The 25,376-nt window shown below is 41.2% G+C and overlaps 1 protein-coding gene across 1 annotated transcript in view; it reads right to left on the bottom strand.

The window, feature by feature from the left end:
* The window catches only part of LRP8 (LDL receptor related protein 8), a 1,993,970-nt gene that overhangs the window by 1,081,210 nt on the left and 887,384 nt on the right, over positions 1-25,376 (bottom strand). The gene's annotated exons all lie outside the window — the stretch shown is intronic.

Raw genomic sequence — 25,376 nt, 5'->3', positions numbered from 1 at the left:
ATAACAGGTACATTATCTTGAATCAATGAAAGTATGCATGTCGGAACGCGTGCTGCTAGTTTTTGTAATGCATTCACAAATAAACCCTTCATGTGGTGAAATAGAATAATAATATGACTCATTTAAAATGCACAGTTTTGTGCAATTAATTGAACAAAGCCTCATAATGTAAACTCATCCCTTTTAGACAGTAACTTCATAAATGAGATTTCCCTCTCCAGTAGTCAACGTCTTTTGGGGGACGCAGGAAGGTAACTCAAAGCTCTGTGCTTTAAATCCTCCATATGGTTCTGCTCTAATTGAATAACATGGAGTATATCATTCAAATACAGTTGTTTTTTCCCTAACAGACCAATCCTCCACACTAATCTGGCTCCTAGGATACCGTAATAAGCAGGTGTCATATTCATCCCAAAATTCCAATTCAAACAGTGGAGGATTCCTTTCAGAGGTTGCATTTCTAATGCTGTTAATGACGGCATCTCCCTAAAATATAGTTGTCTCTGAAGAAGTCACACAAAGGTTTGCCAGCTGTGGCATATCTGTCTCAATTTGATTGAAGGTGCCCAACAGTTCTGCAGGATTTACGCAGGCTAGGGCAGGAATCTACTTGCACAATAATGAAAATTGTATGTCTGAGCCAAAATAAGCAGCAAGGTGCAACTTTTGAATTTGCTGCCACACAATTTGGCACAGGTGAAACCAACAGTGTTTAACCTTACTTGACGGTAGATGTTTGACAATGCTGTTAATCACCCCCCATTCAAAATCACACAACACCATTTTGGGTTTAAATATCAGATCGTGCTGAGCACACAATTCAAGAATACAGCTCCAGAAATAGTCATAATTGCTCTCTGATTTTGACGTCAATATACCGTACACCACACGACTATTTTGCCCCGTTTTCCAACCTGCAAACAACAGTGAACTGTATATACTTGCTTACATTCACTTGCACTCACTGGAAACGTACCATCTACTAGTATATACTCAGAATCACACATAACTTGCAAGTTACTCTGTGTGGTTAACACTACGGCATTTGCTGAACTGCTGTCTCTGTTACTATGATGAATAATAAAACACCCACTTTTAATAGGTAACATTTCAGATGTTATCATTTATTTATGTATTTATTATTTATTTATTTATTTATTGCATTCGTTAACCGGGAAAGTCCACTGGGCCTAGAAGGAGCCCATTTTCAGTGGAGGCCCAGGGAGAAAAGCTCTACATTATTACATGACAAAGTGAAATATTTATACATAGAACTAGGTATGATGAAATTATTTTTACATTTAAACAAGTAATAAAATTAATAGGAACCGCAGTAATAATGTTTACAGTCAAAGAGTAGTATAATGGTACAGTCGGCATATGTATCTGCAGTATACTTAGCAGCGGAGAAGTGGTATAGAGTGGAAAAGGAGGAGATAGAAGGGCTAGAGGAGAAAGAGATATGCTATGGAGACAGAAAAGAGTATGTAGGGAAGCGAAAAGGATAGGAAAAGTTTGTAGTGTACAAGGTTCAAGTTAAGATTCCAGAGAGAGGAGTTAGTTGTTGATGTAAATGGTTGGGGTGCAGGAGCATAGCCAGTGAGAGGGGAGATGTCATTTGAGTGATTTTCTGAAGGTGGGTGGATTGCTGATAGTTCTGAATGAAGTAGAAAGATTATTCCATAACTTAGAGACAGTATAAGAGTACAACATTTGGCCGGCTGAGAGCTTGGGTTTGTTGACCGACAGTAGCATTTTGTTTTCAGACCTGAGTTGGCAATTAGGATGGTATAGGCTCATTAGAGAGGACAAGGAAGGGCAGGATTCAGGTCAGTAGATTATTTTGTTGACTGTCGTTAATTGTAGATACGTGAGATGATGAGGGGATTGTAGCCAGTTGAGTTGGTGCAATGAGGAGCAGTGGTGGGTGGGAAATTTTGCATTATTTTTATTTTATTTTATTTATTTATTTATGATTTGTTGACCGGGAAAGTCCGACTAGGTTCCACAGAGCTTGTTTTCAGCAGAGGCCCGGGGAGAAATGATCCAGATGCATGGCAAATTTTGCGACTTTGTTGTAGCAGGAGTCTAATTTTGTTTTGAAGTTGGACTGTAAATTTGTGAGGATGGGAGCACATATAGCAGAGTTGGAAGCAGGAAGGATGAAGCAAGGGCTATTTTAGTGGAGTGGCTAAGAAAGTAGTTATGTCTATAGAGGGCAACAAGCTTTTGATGGGTTTTTTTAATGTTGCTGTAGGTATGAAGGTCAAATGTTAACTTGCCATCAATGATGACACCTAACAGCTTAGTGCTAGGGATGACTTCAATGGTAGTGCTGTTTTGGAAATGGATAGAGAAAAGAGCTTTGTCAATAGGGCTGGATTTAGTGGGGTTGAATACTAAGAGTTTGGTTTTATTGGGTCTGAGAACAAGATGGTTTTGGGATATCCTGGTTTCAGTAGACGTGAAAACGTCTTGGGTAAGATGCTGTAAAACAGTGGGAGATTTAGAAGAGCAGATGATGGTCGAATCATCAGTGTATTGGATAACAGTGCTGTTGGTTAGGGTATTATGAAAGTCACTGACAAATATACTGAATAGGAGGGGACCTAGAATTGAACCTTGGAGGATGCCTGTGTTTATGCTGATGAAAGGGGAAGAAGAGTGCTGCCATTTAGTAGATTGTTGTCTACTGCTCAGATAGCTAATAAGCCACTTTAGGATAGGGGAAGATAGGTTGAGGATAGAGAGTTTAGTAAGTAGAAGGGAGTGGGAGATCATGTCAAATGCTTTAGACAAATCAAGAGAGAGAGCAGAGACTATGGAACCAGCATCACGGGCTGTATTTACTGTGCCCAAGAAGGAAATTTGGGCAGTGTTGGTGCTATGTCCGGGACTAAAGCCGTGTTGAGTAGGGGACAGTATGTGGTAGTTTACCAAATGGCTTATGAGCTGGGTGTGAATGCATTTCTCTAGTATTTTGGAGATGGGAGAAAGTATAGCAATAGGACGGAAGTTTGAGATTTCTCAATTGGAGCTGCCTTTGTGAAGTGGAAGGACAAATGCTTTTGTCCAAATGTCAGGTATGTATGATTCTTGAATGGACCTATTGAGGAGGATACTGACAGGATAAGCCTCTGTTACTATAATGAATAATAAAACACCCACTTTTAATAGGTAACATTTCAGATGTTATATCACATAAGCCTTGTGGAAGTCGTATATTTGCGGATCTTCCTTTATGTCTCACTCTCCTGACTGTCTGCTTTAAGGCATTACAGTTTGGTAACGTGTTTACTATATCAGAGGAAGTGCTCGCCAACACCTCTGATACAATTCTACACGGGTCCTCTAATGTAGTTTCAGCCCTTCTTTTTTATGGCTGTACGTACTATTAGACCCTCACAAGTCACAGCATTTGGCCCATGGAAATGTACAGAACTCTATCAAACGTTCAGCATCTCCTATGGTCTCTGTTACACACCTTCCTTTACATTTGTCACTTTGTTTTCTACAACACCAGTTGTTACGGGCATCAGTACGTTTCTCTAGGTAGTACTAATAACCCGTAACTACTAACATTTTCTTTCCTTTCTGGCTCATTATGGTTTCATATATATCGCCTATATTACCAGGCGAACACACTGTTTCATCATTCTGGCTCATTATCAGGTTTTACACCTACAGAGGCAAGATAAAATGTAGTGTGTATCTTTTCACAATTTGTAGTTCGCTATGATAAATAATCAGTGCTCTGCAAGTTCACAACACTTACCAACGGCTTGCCTATTCTATGTATTTCTTAGTTCAGTACATAAATGTACTGAATAAAATGGGTAAGCCACCTCCCACTACTATATGCAGAAGCAGCTTGCCAAATTTAAATACCTGACTTTCTGACATCATAGTATGCCATGACATAGAATTCTTAAATGCAAATGCAGTGCTGCATTCGCATTAACGTATTCGATGATTCAATTCATTTTACATTAACTTGACATTCTGACATTTGGAGTAACTAGCGCTGTCCACTAGTCTTTCGTTCTGATAGTAAATATATATATATATATATATATATATATATATATATATATATATATATATATATATAAATGTATGTGTGTGTGTGTATATATATATATATATATATATATATATATATTAATTAAAAATACAAAAACAAATATAAAACAATTTAACATATAGCCCATTCTCTAAGCATAATAATGCTCTCTAGGGAGTATGTTACTGTGTAAATAATGCCCTTCCAGGGCATCGGGCATCAGAACATCCCTAGGCGGGTGTTATTTACATAACAGCACATACCCTCTCAACCTCCGTAGTATACTCTTCATAATTGTAATGCTGGGGTAATTTTTGCAAGTAAGTCACATACTTTGGCTCAGACTAAGGTCGAATCATCGATGCTTTAAAATAATTATAAAATCAGTATTCAGTGGCATTTTGTAAGCTGTAAGTTTTCACACTGGACTGTACCCATTACTCCTGTCATGAAACTGTATAGTTCTACCAGTATCCATGGTGACTACACACTTACAGGTTTAGGGTGTCGTGTTTACGACATCCCCAGTGCACACAGTTGGAGACGTGCTTGCTTTGTTAAGTAGCTGTAAACAATTTATGAAGTGGGACAAGAGTCAATCTTAGCAATAATTTATGCTACGTCTGATTCTAGAGAGGTATGTGCTAACAGACGCTCAGAGATTTGCCTTGATATAACATTATCTTCTTAAAATGTATTTATTAGTCATGTTTGCAAGAATGTTTGTTTTACAATTAATTTAATTTCCTGGTGTACTCCTCATATTAAATGTGCAAGTGATTTTGCAGAAAATGAAGACTATAGTGTGCTGTTTGATTTATTTAGTGAAGTTTTCCCTATAACCACAGCTGCAGAATGTCACGGCAGGTTATCTGTATACATCTACAAAGCATTATGAGTAAGAAAACATATCTCTTTAGGGCAGATGTTTCTTGTTTACATTGTAGTTTTACTACTACATCATTATGTTTTATTTTTTAATGTGAGGTGTTCCATCTGTAAGACTTGGTTGACAACTCATTCTAGGATGTAAACAATTACTTCTGATGTATTTAACACAGAAATACAGTAGTCTATACATTAGGCGAGGGGTTATGGGTTCAGGCTTTCATAATGCCATGGCAGGGATTTTCAGCTCTGAGATACGATATTCAGGAGTCCATCCTTAACAGTAAAATAACATACAAAAACAACACACTTTTGTATCATAAAATGTATAATTTGATGTTATATATATTTTAAGTAGATCAATTCTAACTTCAATGACTTAGTACTTAAACTCACTTTAGAACTAATACACAACACCATCTCTTTTTCAAGAACAATAGAAAGTATACTGCAAGGAATGGAAAATGTCTCATTTGACACAGATACTATTTTGTTATTTGAAAGAACATAAAAAATAGTTACACACTGAATACTACAGCAATATCTTCAGAAAATGGTGGATGTTATGTGATCCTATCTCGCCTACATTCTGTACTGATGGGCTCGGAGCCGACTCGGCACGCTATGCTATAGAGCGAAGCCTCTTATTGGCTGAGCTATTATCTATCCCAGGATGTACCACCACTAATCCCCCAGATCTCGTTTGCCGCTTACAAGCTAGGACGTGGTCTCAAACTTGGCTGAGCTAAGTGCTGTTTTTTTCTAAAGTTTTCCTGTCAGGAAATTCTCTATTCTTACCCAAAAGCTGTTTTAACAGCTATTGTTGTTGTACGAGTGTTTTTTGATATAATTTTGTGGTAAATTTGTGTGTTTGTTTAGGGAAAGGCTTCCCGTTTAAGTTAGAGGGGCCTTCCCCTATTCATTAGCAGTTTCTATTTTTAAGGAGGTCAAGTACCTGTTTGAGTTAGAGGTTCTTGGCCCTCCTTTTGCTGTTTGTCATAATTGTATTGTACTGGTATTTTGATTTATCGAAAAAAAAATTATTGTTGTTTAAATCTGTGTTTTTCTGACTACAGAGTGTTCTTTACCACTGTTTTAGTGACTGTTTCAGAGACATTATGTCTAAAGAACATAGACCCTCAGGGTTCAAGAAGTGCACGAGGTGCAGTTATAACATGTTGATAACTGATGATCACTCCTCGTGCGTATACTTTTTAGGCGCCAAGCACCTACAGGAGTCCTACAGCGTGTGTCACGCCTTTTCCTGTAGGGTCCTCCAAGAGAGGAAGAATAAATTAATCTTGAAAGGGCTGATTAAACCCTCCTTCGAGGAGGCCTTATCTTCCTCATCCTCTCCAACTAAGAAAAAGAAAGCATCGGCTCCGACCAGCCCGTCGGAACCGACTACTAAGAAATCCAGGCAGGCTTCTCCATCGGCTCCACGGACCCCAGTCTCGACTCCTCTGGTTTGGGCCGATGACTGGGGCTCACCTTCATTGGCTCCACTGATTTTGGAGCCCAGACTCCTCCCCTTCAGCGCACAGAGGGATCTCCCTCAGCACCAATATTGGTTGAGTCCATTCGAGCGGTCCCCAGTCCTTTGGAGCTGATGGAGAAGTCGGTTCGGACCCGATCGGTTTCATCTAGATCTTTCAAGATGTCTGATTTGGACATCGACAGGGTGCTCTCCTAAGACTATTTCAGTCTCCTGTGTTCCAAAAATTAGTTTCGGCTCCAGCCCATGGCCCACCCTGTAGTTCTGGTTCCTCCTCCAACAGCCTCGCACCGCTGGAGCCGGTGCTGGTGGAGCCGATGGAGGTTTCGGCTGGTGCGGCCCGACCTTACTTCAACCCTCGCCTCGAGTCGGAGTTCGACCCGCTCTATGGACCTCCTCTGACTGATGTTTTCGGTTCCAAGCCTTCCTCTCGGCTGCAGGGGTACCATCTACTGTTGTGGCCACGGGGGTTGGACCTTCCCAGGATTCTGGTGGTCTGGCCTTCAGGACCATGAGGAGTGCGTTAGCCAAATCTTCTTTGGCTACCTCCACGGTCTCACCAGCACCTTCCCTACATACGGAGACTGGGTCTTTGGCAGTCCCCTGTCCTTAGACAGCGGAGCGGGGGCCTGAGGTCACCCCCACTGGGGGTTCCCTCCTGGAGGTCCCTCTGAAGCTTCTTCAGAGGAAAAAGATTGTGCAAGAGGAAGCACGTTGACTCCCGATGAGTCTCACATCAAACACTGATCTTGATGATGCAGAGGTCCCTAAGTCGTCCTCAGATGATGTCTCCTTTGCAGACATCCTGGAAGCCCTCAAACAATGAGGCGCTGGCACTCCAAACCCCTTCTGCTGACGAGTCGGTGTTCCTTAAGGCCTTGGGCTCAGCCCTCCGCCTCCTGGGTGTCCGCCGCCCTTGAGCTCCTAGATTTGATCTGTCACATCCAGACTCTGTGGAACCGGTGCCTGCTCGCCCAAATAAGTTCCTATCAGCATCCCCAGAGAAGGAGTTTTTACAAAAGGTGTGGCTGTAGATGCCTTGGTGGTGGCATCTGCTACCCAACAAGATGTAGCAGAGGCGACGTCCGTCCATCCTCCTAATAAGGAGTCTAGGAGCATGGATGCAAGTGGGGGAGCACCTCAGTTCAGCGGCCTTTACCTTAAGGTCCCTGAACTATTTAACGCGCTTCACCAGGTTTCAGAGGGATCTGATCAAGGAGCTTTCAGATACCCTCTTGGGTAACCTACCTGAGCAGCTGGCCCAGGCGGTTGGCTCTCAGTTGGCTACGCTGTCATCCCATGAGGCTCATTTCATATGCGGCCGAGGAGAGTAGAGCCGGTGAGTCGGTATTGCTCTACGGAGGCAAGCCTGGCTCCGCCTGTGTCATTTTGGCGGCCTTCATGTCTTCCTTCTTTGATGGGTCCTCTTTGTTTGGACCCAAGATAAAGGACACATTGACCCACTCGAGAGCAAGAGAGGACTTTGACTGCCATAGGGCACAATTTTCCACTTCCTCACTAGGCCTTATACCAAGGCTAAAGAGGAGGGAAAATGTGGTTCCGTAGATCCCAAGAGCAGAAGTTTTCCTCACAGCAGGACGATCCCCTTCTAGAGGCAGAGGAGGGAATTTTTCTGGAGACGCGTGGCTCTTCAGCCTTTCACAATCCCTGAGGGATTGCCCGACTGTGCAGCTCTGGAGCCAGTCGGGGGTTCGAGGCACCTAAAAGCCTGGGAAGGTATCACTCAGGACCAATGGGTGCTTGAATTATCGCCGGAAGTTCGCCATCCCTTTTTTCACTGCCCACCTCCATCCAAGAAAATCCCGGACCCGCCACCCAGTCAGGAAATTGCAGCCTTAAGTCTCAAAGCTGCTTCAAAAAGGAGTCATCCAACCGGTCTCCGTAGACCAGATCGGATTAGGGACTTACTCAAGATTCTTTGGTGCCAAAAGAGCGGGGACTTCAGGCCTATTTTGGATCTCAGCATTCTAAATCGTTCAGTCAAAAGTCCAAGTTTCGAATGGTCACCCTACAATCCATTCTCCCACTGCTGGAGAAAGGTGTTTGGATGTGCTCCATAGATCTCAAGGGCGCTTATTACCACATCATGGTAGATCAGGCGTCCAGGAGACGTTTCACCTTCAGCCTGGGAGTCAGCCATTTTCAGTTCCCCGTGCTGCCCTTTGGTCTCACCACAGCCCCCAGGGTGTTCACCAAATGTTTGGCGGTCGTGACTGCTCACCTGAGGAGTCTAGGATTCCAGGTGTTTCCGTATCTAGACGACTGGCTCCTAACTGCCACCTCCAGGCGTCTACTATTGCAGAACCTACAAGCCACAATATCACTGGGCACTTCCCTTGGAATCAACTTCAATTGGCCAAAGTCTGTGTTGCTGCCATCTCAGCATAAGATTCATCGGAGTAGAGATAGACTCAAACCGAATGCGGGTCTATCTTCCTACAGAAAGGATACAAACCATACAGGCTCAAGTTCGAGCCTTGCTTCTCAGATCCAAAGCTCCAGCCAGAATGGTCCTGCAGCTATTGGGATCTATGTCCGCCACTGTTCTTCTAGTCCCCCTAGCAAGGTTGCATATGAGAATTCTCCAGTGGCTTCTTTCAACACAGTGGTCCTTTCAGGATCTCCCTCTCAGTCACCTCATACGGATCACGGAATCCTGCAAATGGGACCTTTGCTGGTGGCTGGTGCCCTCCAATCTGGATCAGGGTTCCACCTCCTCCTATGGCCACTTTGACTATGGACGCCTCCCAGATGGGGTGGGGGGGGCATTTCCTGGGCAGGTCAGTCCAAGGCAAATGGCATTCAGAAGAGAGTCTTCTTCATATCAACATTTTGGAAATGAGGGCAGTGCTTCTATCTCTACAAGCCCTCCACGATTACCTCCATCAGGGCATGATTGCCGTTCACTCCGACAGCATGTCAGTGGTCTGGTACCTGAACAAGCAGGGAGGAACCAGATCCTACCCTCTTTGCAGAGAGGCCATGAGAGTATGGGAATGGGCAGTGGCGACCAGACGTTTTCTGATAACAACTCATATCCCTGGCAAATCCAATGTGATAGCCAACAGACTGAGCAGAACTATCCTCTCTCCTCACGAGTGGTGTCTGAACAATACAGTGGCAACTCAGATTTTCAGCAAATGGGGAATTCCTTGTTGTGACCTCTTCGCAACCCCGCTGGCCTTAGCAGTGCAAAAGTTCTTCTCCCTCACTCCAGCTCCGGGAGAGCCCTATGGACGCACTAGCCCATCCTTGGCCCACCCCAGTTCCTCCTTCCCAGAGTGATCCAAAAGGCGTCTCACTTGGGGAGCAAAATGATCTTAGTTGCTCCTTACTGGCCTGCGAGGTATGGTTCCCCTATCTTGGAAATATGCACTGGGCGGTCCATGGTTCCTGGATCAGATCCCAGACCTATTAATTCATCAGTCGGGACTACTCCACCAGTCCCTTCACACTTTGAAGTTAACAGCTTGGCTCCTCCTCTTCCGACTATAGTCAGGAATCATACCTTAGACCTGGAAATCATACATATCTTATCTTCCCACAAGTCTGCCACTAAGAAATTGTATACTAGCAAATGGAAGAGATTTGCTATTTGGGCTCAACTCCGGGGTCTGGATCCCATCACTATTCCTGTATCGGAAGTCCTAAAATTTCTGACTTCCCTATTCAATCAAGGTTCTTCAGTCTCTACCATCAAGGTCCAATTGGCAGCTATTTCCAATTTTCATGAATCTATAAACCCACCTTTAATGAGCAACAGATTGTGTAAGACCTTCATGAAAAGTGCTGCGCTTTTACGACCTCCGATTTCTCATCCTGCTCCTCCATGGGATCTCGATGTGGTGTTACGTGCCCTTAAACTTCCCCCTTTGAACCGGCAGCAACATGTGATTTGAAATTTCTATCATGGAAAACTGCTTTTCTGGTCGCAATTACTTCTGCCAGAAGGGTTTCAGAGCTTCAAGCTCTATCTGTAAAACCTCCGTACCTGTTTTTTCACAAAGATAGAGTATCTCTCAGGCCTAATCCATCCTTTGTCCCTAAAGTTTGTTCCAGTTTTTGCTTACAACAGTCATTAGAACTTCCAGTTTTCTTTCCAAAGTACTCAAACAAAGCGGAATACATATTCCACACATTGGATGTCCACAGGCAATTCGTTGCGTTTTATTTAGACAGGACCAAACAAACAAGGAAAACAGATCAATTGTTTGTGTCCTTTTCGGATAATAAATTGGGCAAAGCCGTCACAAAGGTCACTATTGCCAAATGGAAAAGGGACTGTATTAGTCAAGCTTATTCTTCTTCTAATAAAGAGCTTACGACCTCTGTCAAAGCTTACTCTACAAGAGCTATGGCCACTTCAATAGCATTCCATTCTAAGCTTGCCATTAGTGACATCTGTGTTGCGGCTAAGTGGTCTTCCCCGCACACTTTCATTTCCCACTACAAATTGGATGTGGCATCTCGGGGGTGAGCTTCATTTGGTTCCACAGTGCTCAGGAGTGTTTTCCAGTGAGCCACCCAGGATTTAGGTGCTAGGGACGCTGTCCCATCAGTACAGAATGGATCACATAACATCTTTTAGTTATGTACTCACCATAACTTTAGATGTTTGGAATCCATCTCCACCCTCCTTCCCCTGCCTTGGAGATCAGAAGAGATCGGACGGTCCGAATTCTATTGTTTCATCTTGAAACATCTGGCAATGTTATATAAACAAGTTATGTGTGTGTGCATGAATGCGGACAAACAAGATCTGGGGGATTAGTGGTGGTGCATCCTGGGATAGAGAATAGCTCAGCCAATAAGAGGCTTCGCTCTATATAGCGGCTCCGAGCCCATCAGTACAGAATGTAGGCGAGATGGATCCCAAACATCTAAAGTTATGGTGAGTACATAGCTAAAAGTTTACACTTAAAATGAAAAAACAGATACTTTATGGAAATAAAAGGACATTCCAAATCATAAGGTATTTGCTATGGGTTTGCAACCAGACAGACCAACCAGTAAAGTTAAATACTCTGCAATAACTGAAAGGGTTATTCCACAACTGGTAAACATTTTTTTCCAAGACTGTCAGCTGCACTAACAGAACGAGCACTGGGTTCTAGACAAAGAAAGACTGAATTTCCTATCTTCTGGTGCATTTATATACAATGATCATCATAAATCATCACCACTGCTGTAAGATGCACCTCTGCACATGTTCTTGGTTCAGAACTTTCATATAAAATGACAGGTGGGTTGATTGGTACAGCAATTTCACATAAAATGCCAGGCAGATCAATTATGTCCACTGGCTCTTGGTACAGTAACTTCACATAAAATGCCAGACATATCAATTAAATCTACTGGTTATTGGCACATTAGCTTCCTCAAATAAACCAGGCAGGCCAGATGATTTAATGTCTGTTACTCTGATATTTGCTGAAAATATATATTCAACATTCTTTAAGGACGACTTTGTAATACATTGTATTGGAAGCCACACTAATAGCTCCACCACGAACTAGACAAATAAAAAAAAAAAATTCTTTGTGTCACTAGTATAAAAGACTGGGAAGGCGTTAAGTTAAAAAATATTGCACATACCTGGATGAAACCCCACCAAGACCCATCTTTCTCCCCACTATATCACTCATTTTTAGGAAGGAAGAACAAATGGGTTAAGTAGTCAACAAGGTAGAGGAAATTATAGTTAAAAAAATGCCCAGCCACTGTTCCACTGCATTAGTAGAAACATTTAGAAAAACAACAGAAAACTATTCACACTGATTAAACTGGACCTTTTCCTGGGAAATGTTTTTGTTCATTGTGAATGCTTATTCAAACTGGATGCCTGGGTCTCATACAACGCAGAACATGCTCTGTCAGTAATCATTTTGACCTATAGAAATATCTGGGAGAACTACTGCAAGCACTTTGCATCAATTACGCTGGCCCTTTTATTAAGAAAATGTTTCTGGTAATTACAAATATTTATCGGAACTTGACGGATGCGTCTTCTACAACATCAAGTTTAAAAGCGACTACTGAAAGCTTAAGACATGTTTTAGCATTGTTGGAATACCACACAATATCGTGCTATTTAAGTAACTAATCTGCAGAATTCATAAAGAAGAACAGAATTAGATAACATTTTGTCAGTTCTTTATCACCCTTCACCAAACAGATAAATTAAAAGAGCAGTAAAGCATTCAAAGACTACATGCAAAAATGACTGTTGAATTTTTTGAGAACAACAGAACATAAACATAGCGCTTTACTAGCTACTGAATGTCACTGCAGTCAACTACTGGGGTGTTGCCAAAGATGTTAACATGCAGAAAACTATGGTCTTTATCTCAAGATCATGCAAAACAAGCACTGAAAACACAGAGAAATGTAATGATTTGGAGATAAGTGACTGATAAATGTGAAAAATATTATTCTGGGGAAAAATGGAGGATCCACTTCTACTGCTGGAAAGTGAGGTGCTTTAAACACATTTCCACATTGAAATGCTGAGGCTTAAAATACTGATTCCCAGAATGCCCAAACGAAAAAGACAGAGAACACAAGAGAACAGAGAATGTCAATCACTGCTTTCTCCACTGCATTGGTGCAACCTCTCCTGCACCCCCTGATATAGGGGCAAGCTTTCTCATCCCCCCAACTTATATATACCAACTCTGAGATTTCCATACCATGGGAAAAAAGGGAGTGTTCTGAGCAGCATCAATCTCAGACTAAGTATATGTAAGTCTGCATTCTCAGTCATTCAGTCTTGGTACTTAGACTCACAAACGAATCTCGACATTTAACTTACCTTCTAAACACAAATGCAAGACGTTTGTATGAAACTACCAGCCTAACTGCCAGGGTAGACATAACATCATAATCTAGGTACTTAAGCATTACACAAGCTTTGTGCAAATGATATCAGTACAAAACTTCAAACTGCATTTTTTTTGCCCCTTGCATTCCCCACATCTCACTCACTTTAATATCATCACTCTGAGGTCTCATCACCTCAAAGATAAACTCATTGCTGAAAACAAATCAATAAATGTGCTGCACTTTCTCCAGGATGCTATGATCTGAGAATACCATGTGAAACATGATTCAAGTCCACATACCTGGCCAAAAAGTGTAGCAGGCAAACAAAAATTACCAAAAATTCACCGAGAAAACATGCTTGAGTAATTGCAAAAAGAGTACCCATGTCTTCAGAAGCTGAAGTTATGAAAAATGAACACCTGGAAAAAAGAAAAGATATATAGCCCAGTAACAATTTTGAAAAGGGTTGGGAGAGTGGAAGAGGGTTGAGAAGATTTACGAAAAGACATGTTGGTCAAATTTTGTAAAGTAAACTGAGACTGCTTACTACTGTTGCAGACAGACAACACACCACACTAAGTGAATCTAAGATTCCCAAAAAAGGGTCATCAAATTATCTTCTCACTAAATTAAATGAGGATGCTTGTGATGGTGGATTGCAGATTCCTGTATAAAGCATTCCAAATACAACTGTGGTGGAAATGGAGGTTGATGAAAGTGTATTGGGTCTTACTTTTCCAAAATATGTATATAGGTCTACTTAAGTCAGAAGACTATTTGTACCTTTCAAGGACTACAATGGACCATTTGTACCTTTCAAAGACTATAATTCCTGAAGTTTTATTTAGCAGCTGCTTGGGCTCTGCAGGTATAATGTTCTGACCTTAAGAGGAGGAATACAGTACTATCTAAGGCAGGTACTGTGTGGGTTCTCTTGCCTGCTCTGTTTTAGCATGTGTGTCTACTGAGAGCTAGCCTTCACTAAGGTAGCAGTATCTGCAGGTATCTCCTGAGAGCAAGCTGAGATGCGCTTGTTGGTTTATTACTATTTGTGAGACTTGCAGCTTAATGGAATATCATATAAACTAAAGCTCAAAAAAAGTTCTCTCCAATTTATTAACTGATGTTTGACGTATGAAACATTTCTGATCACCTACATGAAAACAAAACAAATATGCATATAAACAACTATATGCATATTATAACACTTCAGGAAACAGTGTTTCAACTTCTCAATCTGAAATAAAATATACTTTTCAGTTTTCAGAGCTAGTAAATGTTGCATAACCCCATAACTGTACCTGACAAAAAGGAGAAAACACATCACAGGGAAAATGCCTAAAAGCTTTAACACAGCTTCAAAGACCACATAATCTTCTTCCTCAGAGCCTCCATCAACATCATAAAAATGGCCTTAAACTTCAGATAACAATGAGTTGAGTGTTATACATGATGGAGTCTTATTACACAGCTCTCCGTGAAAGAAAGGAGCATAACCCGATCTAATATCACTGGAGCTAAACTAACTTTATAAAAAAAAACTTTTCCAATTCATAAAATCTAAGCATTAGCAAGTGAAGCTGCAACTATATGTCACAAAAAACTGTGCCTATCACAACACTGTCAGGACAGGAAAACTTTATAAAGATAACACATTTCATCATGGAAATTAGTGATGAACAGATGGACTGCATCTTATTTCCAAGCACAAGACAGCGATAAACCTGGTGGCTTTTCTATTAAAATATTTTCAACCTTCAGGTACAGAATCTGGCAGGCAAAAAGGCTTGCTGAAGCCCAGATACCTTCTTTGTTAACTATGAAATAAATCATTACTTGCTTCGACTCCACTGATGAACACAATGTTGCCAATACTTAATTAAGAATGGTAAATATAGCATCTGTTTTGTGTTTAAAGGGGCAGTACACAAGAGGAAAAAAGAATAACAACTGTGCCCGCTATGCAGATGTTATATGGACTTAGTGTCAAAATTTTTTTTTTTTTTTTTTTTTTTTTTTTTTTTAACTTTTCACTGGCTGGGATTCAAAATGGCTTACCTTGAGGGGGGAAGACTAAATGCCATTTTCCCCCCTCCCAGCAAGCCTTATTAATTTCCAGACTGCCCAATCGCTGATATTTCCTCATAGCAAGGTCCTCAGTGTAGAGGACAGCTTCTCTGGTAGAGCTGCATGCTAATGCAGCAAACTGAAGAAATGGCTAATACTAATTAGCCATGTGCTCTTTCCTGGAGATGCCAGCTGCTCTCAATTTACTCTGCAAGCCTGCCAAGCTACTGAGAGAATTGTTTGGCTGTGACAAACTTCACTGCTGAAGGAAAATATGAACCCAGTCAAATGATGGCAGTCACCCATTCATTCCTCCGGAAGTAGCTGTGGTGAAGATAAGTTCAGCAAACTGGGGAGGGGGATTACTGTGTATGTATGTACGTGTATATTTTATATATATATATATATATATATATATATATATATATATATATATATATACACACACACACACACACACACACATACATATATATGTATACACGTGAATGTGTGTGTAATGGTATGAATGAAGATGCATGAATAGTGTGTGTGTGTGTGTGTGTGTGTGTGTGTGTGTGTGTGTGTGTGTATATGAATGAAGATGTTGGCTTTGCCAATGCAATGAGTGAGCTGCTAGCAAGAACTCTACTGCTGTCAGGTCAGACAGTGCTAGTGTTAGCTAGGTTGTGATTCAGAGACATGCTAATGAGTTGATAATGAGGTCTTACTCATTGGAGCTATAGCCATTGTTGAACTGATTTTTCTCACTGTAGGCCAGTCACTGCAAGTGGTGAGTTTTTAATAAATTCAAGTGTCTGTTAGAGTGATAAAAAATATTTAAAATGGCACAGACAACATTCCTCACTATTACTTTGGCTGCCTTAACACAAATGTATGATAACATGTGATTTGAATTAAATGATGCATAAATCTGTATTTATATAACCTACTGTGATTTATAGTAGAGCTGAATTTGTAGATTTCAATATTTTTTGCTTCCAAATTTGCTCAATGACAAATGCAAAACTATTAACCCCATTTGCCTCACAGCTGAAATAAGCTCAGATTTATTTTCCTTCATCTTTCATTACTCCATTCTACAGAATGGCATACTGAGAGAAGATTTGATTCTGACAAGTGCATGACTAACTTGATATCCCAAGATAACAAACAGCATGTATATTTCTTAATGGCATATTTTCTTGAAAATTAGTATGGCTACATTTTATGAAGTACATTGTACTTTGATGTCGCACATTATAGGAGCAGCAGCAGTCAGCAAACAAACCAGTACGTTATTAGAATAACCGGGCAAGAGTAATATATAAATATGGCTTACAGGATATACAATGACCAGAAATGGCCTTTGCACAGAGTTTAAGGGTTAGCACTCTATAATGACTGCAGAGTGTACATTAACAGGCCTGAAAGTATAAGTCTTCGCTGCCATCTGTGATTCAGAGTGATATACATCTCAGAGCTTAACCATGTGCACCACTGGAAGGGAATTCTAAAGGTTAAGAACAGAGCATAAAGATTAGTGTTCCAAAAGGTAACACTAAACAGATGCCTTTCATTTTGTCAGCTGATTGCTTTGTCAAACCACTGATCAGATGACTTGTTTAATCAGATCACTCTTCTGTAAAAGTACGTCTTAAAATAGAGGGAGACTGCAGTACAGTGGGGATTTCAATTTTGCTAATTTTCCCACTATTGTGGGATCCTGTAGTCAGTATATTTAAAGTTGTGGGGTATGGAGGCATAGCCTACCATGTAGGGTGAATGGGGGGCTTACTCCTGTAAAAATGTTGCATTTTTATGTTTAAGTTTATGTACTGAGATCACAGTACATCTCTGTTTCAGCACCAGGATATCTTGGTACTGAGGGTAAGGCCTTGTCTTTTATTGCGTTTCCCACTACTGTGTGATCTCTGATTCCATATGTTATGTATATGTAAACACAACCTGGACGGATCTACATGTTTAAAAAGTGTATGTTTCTATATTCAGTGGTTTGGGGTTCAGTGTTTCAGTTTCAATGCATCAAATCCCGATTAAAAGTATAGTGGATACACTGTCATATACCCCACAAGACAACATCACAGCTAACATTATGAAGCTTTCACAGAACTAAAATAGTCTCAGTATTTTGGAACATGGACTTCCAAGATGGCTGCACAAAGATAAACAGCTTAACTTCAGCTGTTCCAGTATAAAAACAGAAACTGAGAAATAACAGCCAGTGATATTCTCAGTTTGAGTAAAATTCAGTTACCGAACAGTAAGTACTCTGCCTGGATGCCAGCAAACAGGAAACTTAGAGACCCTGAGATAAAATTAACCACAAAAGGTGAAGAAAAACACTGAATGTGAAGAATCCTGTAGCTTGGTGCAAAACAAGTCGTCCAGTAATCTAAGGAAAAAATAAGTCAAATGTGCTCAGAGCTAATTAAAAGAAATGAAACACTAAAGGAGTATATCAACACAAATAAAAGGCTAAAAAAAAATGGTAGAAGCTTTAAAGAGATATTCAGATGAGGTGATAAAACTACAAAAATCAGAGACTGAAATGAAGAAAAGAATGACTGAGTATAAGACTGCTCAAGAAGAGACGTTTCAAAAACTGGTAAAATTACAGAACACAGTACATCGGGAAAATCTGAGATTTTCTGCTGTACGAGAGAAACTAGAAGGAATGGACTGTATTAATTTTATCAAGGTACACCATCAGCAGCTGGACTAGTATTCCACAGCAGGAACTCCACATGCTCCAAATCCTGCTATAGGAAAACAGCCAAGACATACATTAGTAAAGATGTAAGCCTACCAGAAGAAAGTTAATCCCGAGAAAACTGTGGCAAAAGGACAAATTATTAAAAGTTGGAGATGGTAGAGACTTTGTGGAAACTGACTACTCACTGTACACCAGGCAGAAGAGAAACACATTTTTCCAGTATTCAGGTAATGCTGTGAAGTAGATGTGAGATTCAAGCTTCTGTATCCAGCTGTCTTCAGAATATTTTTTTCCTGGAGGATCAATGTCATTTTTTTGATGCAGAACAGGTTAAGCAGGAAATGCAAAAGTTTGTCCAACACAAAATGAGTCATCAAGCAGAAAGGGACTCTGCATCTCATTCTTCTGATAATAAAGCACAAAGGGAGCCTTGCAAGGGAAACGTTTTGCACTATTCCAAAGGAAAATGATTGAAAGAGAAAAGCAGGGGAGTTGACCAGAAGAATTGGAAGCATCTTGGAATTGAACAGGAATCCAGAGTTGGGAGATGGAAATTAACAGGAAGATGACCAGCAACACAGAAATTAGTGAATAAATGTGAAACTGCAAAGCATCAGTCACATTTGTAAAATATGGCCATATAAAAATAAATGAAAAGGGTGCCCTTTTGTTGATTTTGTTAAACTTGTAGGGAAATGAAAAGCATTTGCCTCACTTCATGTCATTAATGTTTGGAAGGACTCTGACAGGAGGGGAAGGAGGAGGAAAAAGATGGCAGTCAGTAAAATAATTTCTGTTCTTAATGGTATTTCTATGAAACTTTTCATGATATAAATTGCATATTTTATACTAAAGTATTTTAGTTGTTTTTGTATGTAATAAAATTACCAAAGTATACGGATGCCTTTTATCTTTTCTTCCTCTTCTCTCTTTCTTTTTTGGTATTAAGAAATGTAGGCATTTCAGTACAAAAAGATAAGAAAAGCTACACAAAAGCATGTTTAAGTTAATAAGCTGTAATCCTGGGTTGGGGATGGGGTGCAAAAGTACATAGATCATAATATATGTAGAGCTGAAATGTTTCATCTTACTTTTGCACAGGCGAATGTCTAGATTAAGACCATCGGCTTAATTTAATAACGAATTTTAAGTGGAAGCAATTAATATGAGAACACTGAATATAATGCAAAGTTTTCCTTTAACAATAAATGTTTCAGTTGGTCTTTCAGGCTGCAACAGAGGACCACATTTTTCTTTTTTTCCTCTTACGTTTGCATGGAGACAAGCTGATAACAGGGCAATAAAATACAGAACACTGGATGTTCTTCATCTCACATTGCTGCAGTCCTTACACTTGGGTAGTCCGCTGTCCTCGGTCGGCCCGAATATCAAAGGTCAAGGCGCATTTGACTGACATCAGGACGTCAGGGTACAAAATGCGCGACCCCGACGCATATCCTCTGTCTTTTGCCGCATGGTCCGATGCAGAAGCAGCATTGCTTCTGAAATTTTTCGATTTCGGAGTTTCAGACCGAGAATATTTTAGTTTTTCTTGCCTCAGTGGTTTACCGGATGTCAGAAAAAGTGAATAATTGTATTTCTTGTGGGAAACAGATACGCATAGAGACTATCATACTTTGTGTATTCCTTGTTTAGGGCCTGAGCACGGCGTTGTTGGGGTGTCGCTTGTGCTAGATTCAATAAGCGCACTATAAAGAGAAGGTTAGATTGTGCCAGGTTAGTCTTAGCGGTGCAATTATAAAATGCCGTCGGATGCTCCAGGACAAAGCAGTTAAGCCTAGGTTAGAAGAACTTCTTTAGAGGTGTCGGTGGAGGTGGTTCCACCGTTTGGGATCCCAGGAGAGACTTTGTTATTGCAGGATGTGGCCTCTCAGGAGGCAGGTCAGGCTGAAGGGCTTCTCAGGTTACTATACTCCCTCCCTTCCTAGGGTGGTTAGGCCCTCTCCTTCTGTTTCCAAGGCTTCTCCCAGAGGCAGGCCAGGTTTAGCTTCAGTTGGTATCACCCCTAGTTCTTCAGGAACTGTGCCCAAGAAGCATATGCTTAAAATGGCAGAAGATTTGATTACTTTGATTAGGGTTCTTTGCCCTCCTGATAAGAGACCTAGGGTGGAGCCTGAGCTAGGAGTTTTGAGCAGGCTTGATGTTTCAGAGTCTTCGGCTGAAGACTTGCAGGAGTATTCTCCTTATTCTGATTCTGATGTGGATGATTCTACTCCTTCTGCTTCTCCTCCTGAGGATTTTTCTTTTCAGAAACTCTTCATTCCATGAGGGAGCATTTCAAGTGGGAAGGTCAGGACTTCTCTGATTCCAGGAAAAGGCTTAGGGAATTTTTGTTTTACCCCAGCATAGGCCTTTGGCTATACCTCCTGTTTTGGATGTGGTGGAAGATGTTTTACAGAGGCTTCTCTTAATCCTGATTCTTTGCCTCCTGCTCCTGTTAAACCGGATAGGTATTACAGGGTGCCTGAAGCTCATAAGTATCTTTTAAGAGTCCTAGGGCAGACCCAGAAACTGTTAGTCAGGGGCCTAAAGGTGTTAAGGCTTCTGTTGTCAAGAATCCGGTTCCTACAGATAAAGAGGCCAGGGCTTTGGATAGATGGGGAAAGAAAGTTTATACTTCTTCCACTCTAGCTATGAGGGCTTTGAATTGCCAGTTTCACATGTTGAAATACCAAAACTATCTCCTTTCACAATTGAAGTCTAAGGTTGTTGCTCGAAGGTATTGATTGTAAAGAGTTACAAGATTTAGTACATGTTTCTGAACAGGTGGGTATGCATTCTTTGCAATGTGGTTTTGATGCTGTACAGGCCTCGTCTAGGTGGCTGCCACTGGGTCAGTTCTTCACGCCTGGCTGAGGGATCAGAATTTATCTGACCATGTTAAAACAAGGATTTTAGATGCTCCTTTACAATCTGATGTGTTGTTTGGTTCTCCTGTTGAGGCAGTTTTAAAGAAAATGGAAGACAAGGCTAAGTCTATGCAGACTGTTAAAGATTTTTTGCAGGTTCAGCCTCCAACGTTTAGTAGAAATTGGCCTACTAAGGGGTGGACGTATCCTTCTTATGATTCCCAGTCTAGGGGTAGATCTAGGGTAGAGCTCAGGGCTCTTTCAGGCCTAGAACAGGGAGTTCTCCTGCACAGTCTTCGGTGAGGGCAGGGGTCAGTCCTTTCAACAGACCCAATGATTTCAGCTGCCAGAGCCTTCTCGTCTGGCAGCACCTTTGGGAGGAAGGTTGGCACTTTTCAAAGAAAATTGGAGTTTAATTACCCAAGACAGATGGGTATTGGATATCATACACCACGGTTACAGGTTTTATTTCCATACCTTGCCTCCTTTCAAAGGCATGCCACCTCCTTAACAAAGAATAGAGGCTCACAAGCAAATTTCTCTGTTACTCCAAATAGGGGCCATTCAGCCGGTCCCTATGCCAGAAGTGGGCCTAGGATTTTATTCCTGTTCCTAGTACCAAAGAAAGGGAACACGTGGAGACCAATTTTGGACTTATCTATCCTCAACACTTATCTGGACATTCCCAAGTTCAAAATGTTGACGTTACAGCAGCTTTTACCTCTGCTGGGCAAAGATCATTGGATGGTAACTTTGGATCTCAAGGAGGCTTATCTTCATGTTCCTATCAGACTGAGTTGCAGGAGCTGGGACTTCTCATTATCAGTTCTCTGCATTGCCCTTTGGCTTATCTACTGCGCCCAGAGTGTTCACGAAAGTTCTGGCTCCAGTGATAGCTTTCCTCAGGTTAAAAGGAATACAGATCTATCCTTATTTGGACGATTGCCTGATTCTGGCTCAAGGAAGGGACGAGCTTCTTCATCATTTGGATTATGTGATAGCAGTGCTAAGATGCCTGGGGTATTCTGTGAACGAAATAAAGTCCAGTCTAGTACCCTCTCAGGACATGTGCTTTCTGGGTGTGAGACTGAATACAGCATCCCAGATGGCCTTTTGACCCCGGACAAACAAAAGAATCTTTCCCTTTACTTTCATCAGTTGTCTCATCAGTCCAGGCTGACTGCAAGGACAGTCCTTCAAGCCTTGGGGTTCATGGCATCTTGTATTCTGGTGCTTCCCAATGCCAAACTGCATATGAGGAAGCTACAATGGTATCTCAAAATGTATGGACACAGCACTGCCAGGATTTGGACACTGTCATTCAAATAATACCTTGCATTCAAAAGGAATTGTTGTGGTGGGCTCAGGAATGTCACCTAAACAAGGGACTCTCTGTGACCCGGCCAGAGGCGAGTCAGATTCTAACGACAGATGCCTCAGACAAAGCTTGGGGAGCTCATCTGAATGGAAAGTGGATACAAGACAAGTGGCCTGCCAGACTACAACATCTACATATCAACTTGAAAGAGATGTTAGCAGTCCAGTTTGCATTAATAGCTTTCAAGGATTTACTTCTTCCAGGGCAGGTGTTGATTCTAACAGACAACACAACTGTCATGTGGTACATCAACAAGCAAGGCGGAACACATTCTTATCCTCTATGCAGGCAAGCAATGATTTTGTGGGAGACTGCTCTCAGTTTACAGCTAAATCTTCAGGCAAGGTTTCTGCCGGGAGCACAGAACTCCTTAGCAGATGTGTTGAGCAGACAAATTATGGATCCCCATGAGTGGAAATTGGATCCTCATGTATTTCAGAAATTGACAGTGTCATGGGGAACTCCAGACATAGATCTGTTCGCTTCTCCACTAAACCACCAGCTGCCAAAGTTTTGCACGAAAAGGTTTCATCCCACAGCTTGGAAAGTGGATGCTCTTTCTTTCAATTGGAGCAATCTTCATGTGTATGCCTTTCTGCCTCTGCCTCTCCTCCCAAAGGTACTACTAAAGGCCAGACAAGACAAGCCAAGGATGATTTTGATAGCTCCAGATTGGCCTCGACAGCATTGGTACCCATTACTGAGAAGCCTGGCACGGAAGCCTCCATGGCCTTTGCCTTGATTCCACACCTGTTGTCTCAGGAGGACAGTCATTTGCTCAATGTCAAGCTTCACTCTCTGCACCTAACAGCCTGGCATATTCTGTTTTGAACCATAGTGGGCCTCCACTTCCACAGCAAGTTTTGAATGTTATTTTGGAAGCTAGAAGGCCTAGTACAAGGAAAGAGATAAATGGAAGAGATTTTTATTTTGGAGTGCAGCAAAGGATTTTGATGTTTCTGAGCCTAATTTAAGTGTGGCTCTTCAATATCTTACTGAGTTACTGGACAAAGGTTTGTCCTTCTCTTCTATTAAGGTTCATGCTGCAGCAATTTCCTCACTGTGATTGTGACCCACCATTGTTTTCTCATCCTTTGTTCAAGCAATTTCTTAGAGGGCAAAGAATATAAGACCCCCGAAGAGCTCCTACTCCTGCTTGGGATCTCAATTTTGTGTTGGAGAAACTCACTCTACAACCTTTTGAGCCTGCAGCTACTACTGAATTAAAAGTTTTATCATGGAAGACTGCTTTTGTTGGCTATTACCTCTGCAAGAAGGGTTTCTGAGTTGCAGGCCCTTATGGCGGTTGAGCCTTTCTTAATTTTCCATAAGGATAGGGTATCTTTACGTACTAATCCTTCCTTTATGCCTAAAGTGGTTTCTAGTGTGGCTTTAAACCAAACTATTCATTTGCCTACTTTTTATGCAAATCCCCAAAATAAAGGGGAAAAGATTTTGCACACTTTAGATGTACACAGGCAGTTGCGATATTATTTGGACAGAACTAAAGGGTTCAGGCAGTCTCAGCAGTTATTTGTTTCTTTTGCTTTGAGTTCTCAGGGCAAGCCTGTGTCAAAACAAACTATTTCTAAGTGGATTGGGTTTTGCATTGCTTTCTGTTATTCCCATCATGGCAAGAAGATTCCAGCTGGGATTAGGCCTCATTCCACTAGGGCTACTGCCACTTCGACAGCTTTTTTGAGGGGGGTGGCAACTAAGGATATTTTGGAGGCAGCTACTTGGAGTTCAGTGCATACTTTCTCTAGGCATTATCACCTACCACTTTACTCTAAATCCAGGGCTGGTTTTGCCACTGCTGTTTTGCAGGGCATTTTGGCAGCTCCTGCTTCCTTATAGTTTGGCCATCCTCCCTTACCTCTGCTTTGGGATTCTACCCAAGTGTAAGGACTGCAGCAATGGGAGATGAAGATCATAGTACAGTTTTGTACCTACCATAAATGTAGATGTTCGAAGATCCACATTGCTGCAGTCCAACCTCCTTCCCTCTGTAGTTAGAGGCGGTTGTGTGGGTTGGGTTGTCAATAGGGTGTATATTGTATATATTGTACATATTTTTAGTGCTAGGATGGTTGGTTGTTTGTTTGCTGTCTTTTGGTTTTGACCTTTATTTTTAGGGTCTTCTGACATCTGGGGCAAGAAAAGACTGAGGATATGACGTCGGTCATGCGCATTTGTACCCTGACGTCCTGATGTCAGTCAAATGCGCCTTGACGCCTTTACTTTGATATTCGGGCTGACCGAGGACAGCGGACTACCCAAGTGTAAGGACTGCAGCAATGTGGATCTTCGAACATCTACATTTATGGTAGGTACAAAACTGTACTTTTCTTCAAGGCTAAAATTTAATGATTTTTACATGGGTGGGTTAATGACAAAAGAAAAAAAACAACAAAAAAAAGACAGACACCTATTTGCATAAGTAGAAGCTCAGTTGATAACATCTTTTAGAATAAATAACCACAATTTCAAGTTAATTAGGATGTCTGTTAGCAGGTGTTTATTTGACACAAATGTTCCCATCACGAGAGATAAATATTATTTGAAGATGTACATAGCTATGTGTGTGTTTGTATTAAATCAGCATATTATGGAGGTGTTCTGGGGGTGTGTTTGTTTGTTTGCTTGAGAGTTTTTATTAAAATAAAAAGTGTTGTAAAATGTGATATAGGTTCCAATATTGATACAAAAAAAAAAACTGTATGAAGGATTAACCTGCCAAGCATTAATAGGTGCATGTATCACAAAAGCTGGAAATAGGCATTTAAGAAAGCTACCATATATAATAGGTGGGAATAATAACTTCTAACCATATGGCGGCACTTTCCATATTATCTTGGAATGTGATTGGTCTCACAGGTATAGACAAAAAGGAAAGAATACTAAATTATATTAAGAAATGCACAGTGCAAATAGCAGTGCTACAGCAGACATATTTGGAAACTTCTGAGCATGTGACTTTGATAAAGAAATTATTTCATAGGTGTGTACTACGCTAATGGCCCTGGAGCCTTTACAAGCCTAGCCCATAGGATTAC

The sequence above is a fragment of the Protopterus annectens genome, chromosome 10.part0, assembly GCF_019279795.1.
Source record: "Protopterus annectens isolate FY-2018-M chromosome 10.part0, PAN1.0, whole genome shotgun sequence".
Lineage (NCBI taxonomy): Eukaryota > Metazoa > Chordata > Ceratodontiformes > Protopteridae > Protopterus > Protopterus annectens.
The sequence above is the reverse complement of the archived record's forward strand: the minus strand, read 5'-3'. Positions and strand labels throughout refer to the sequence as shown.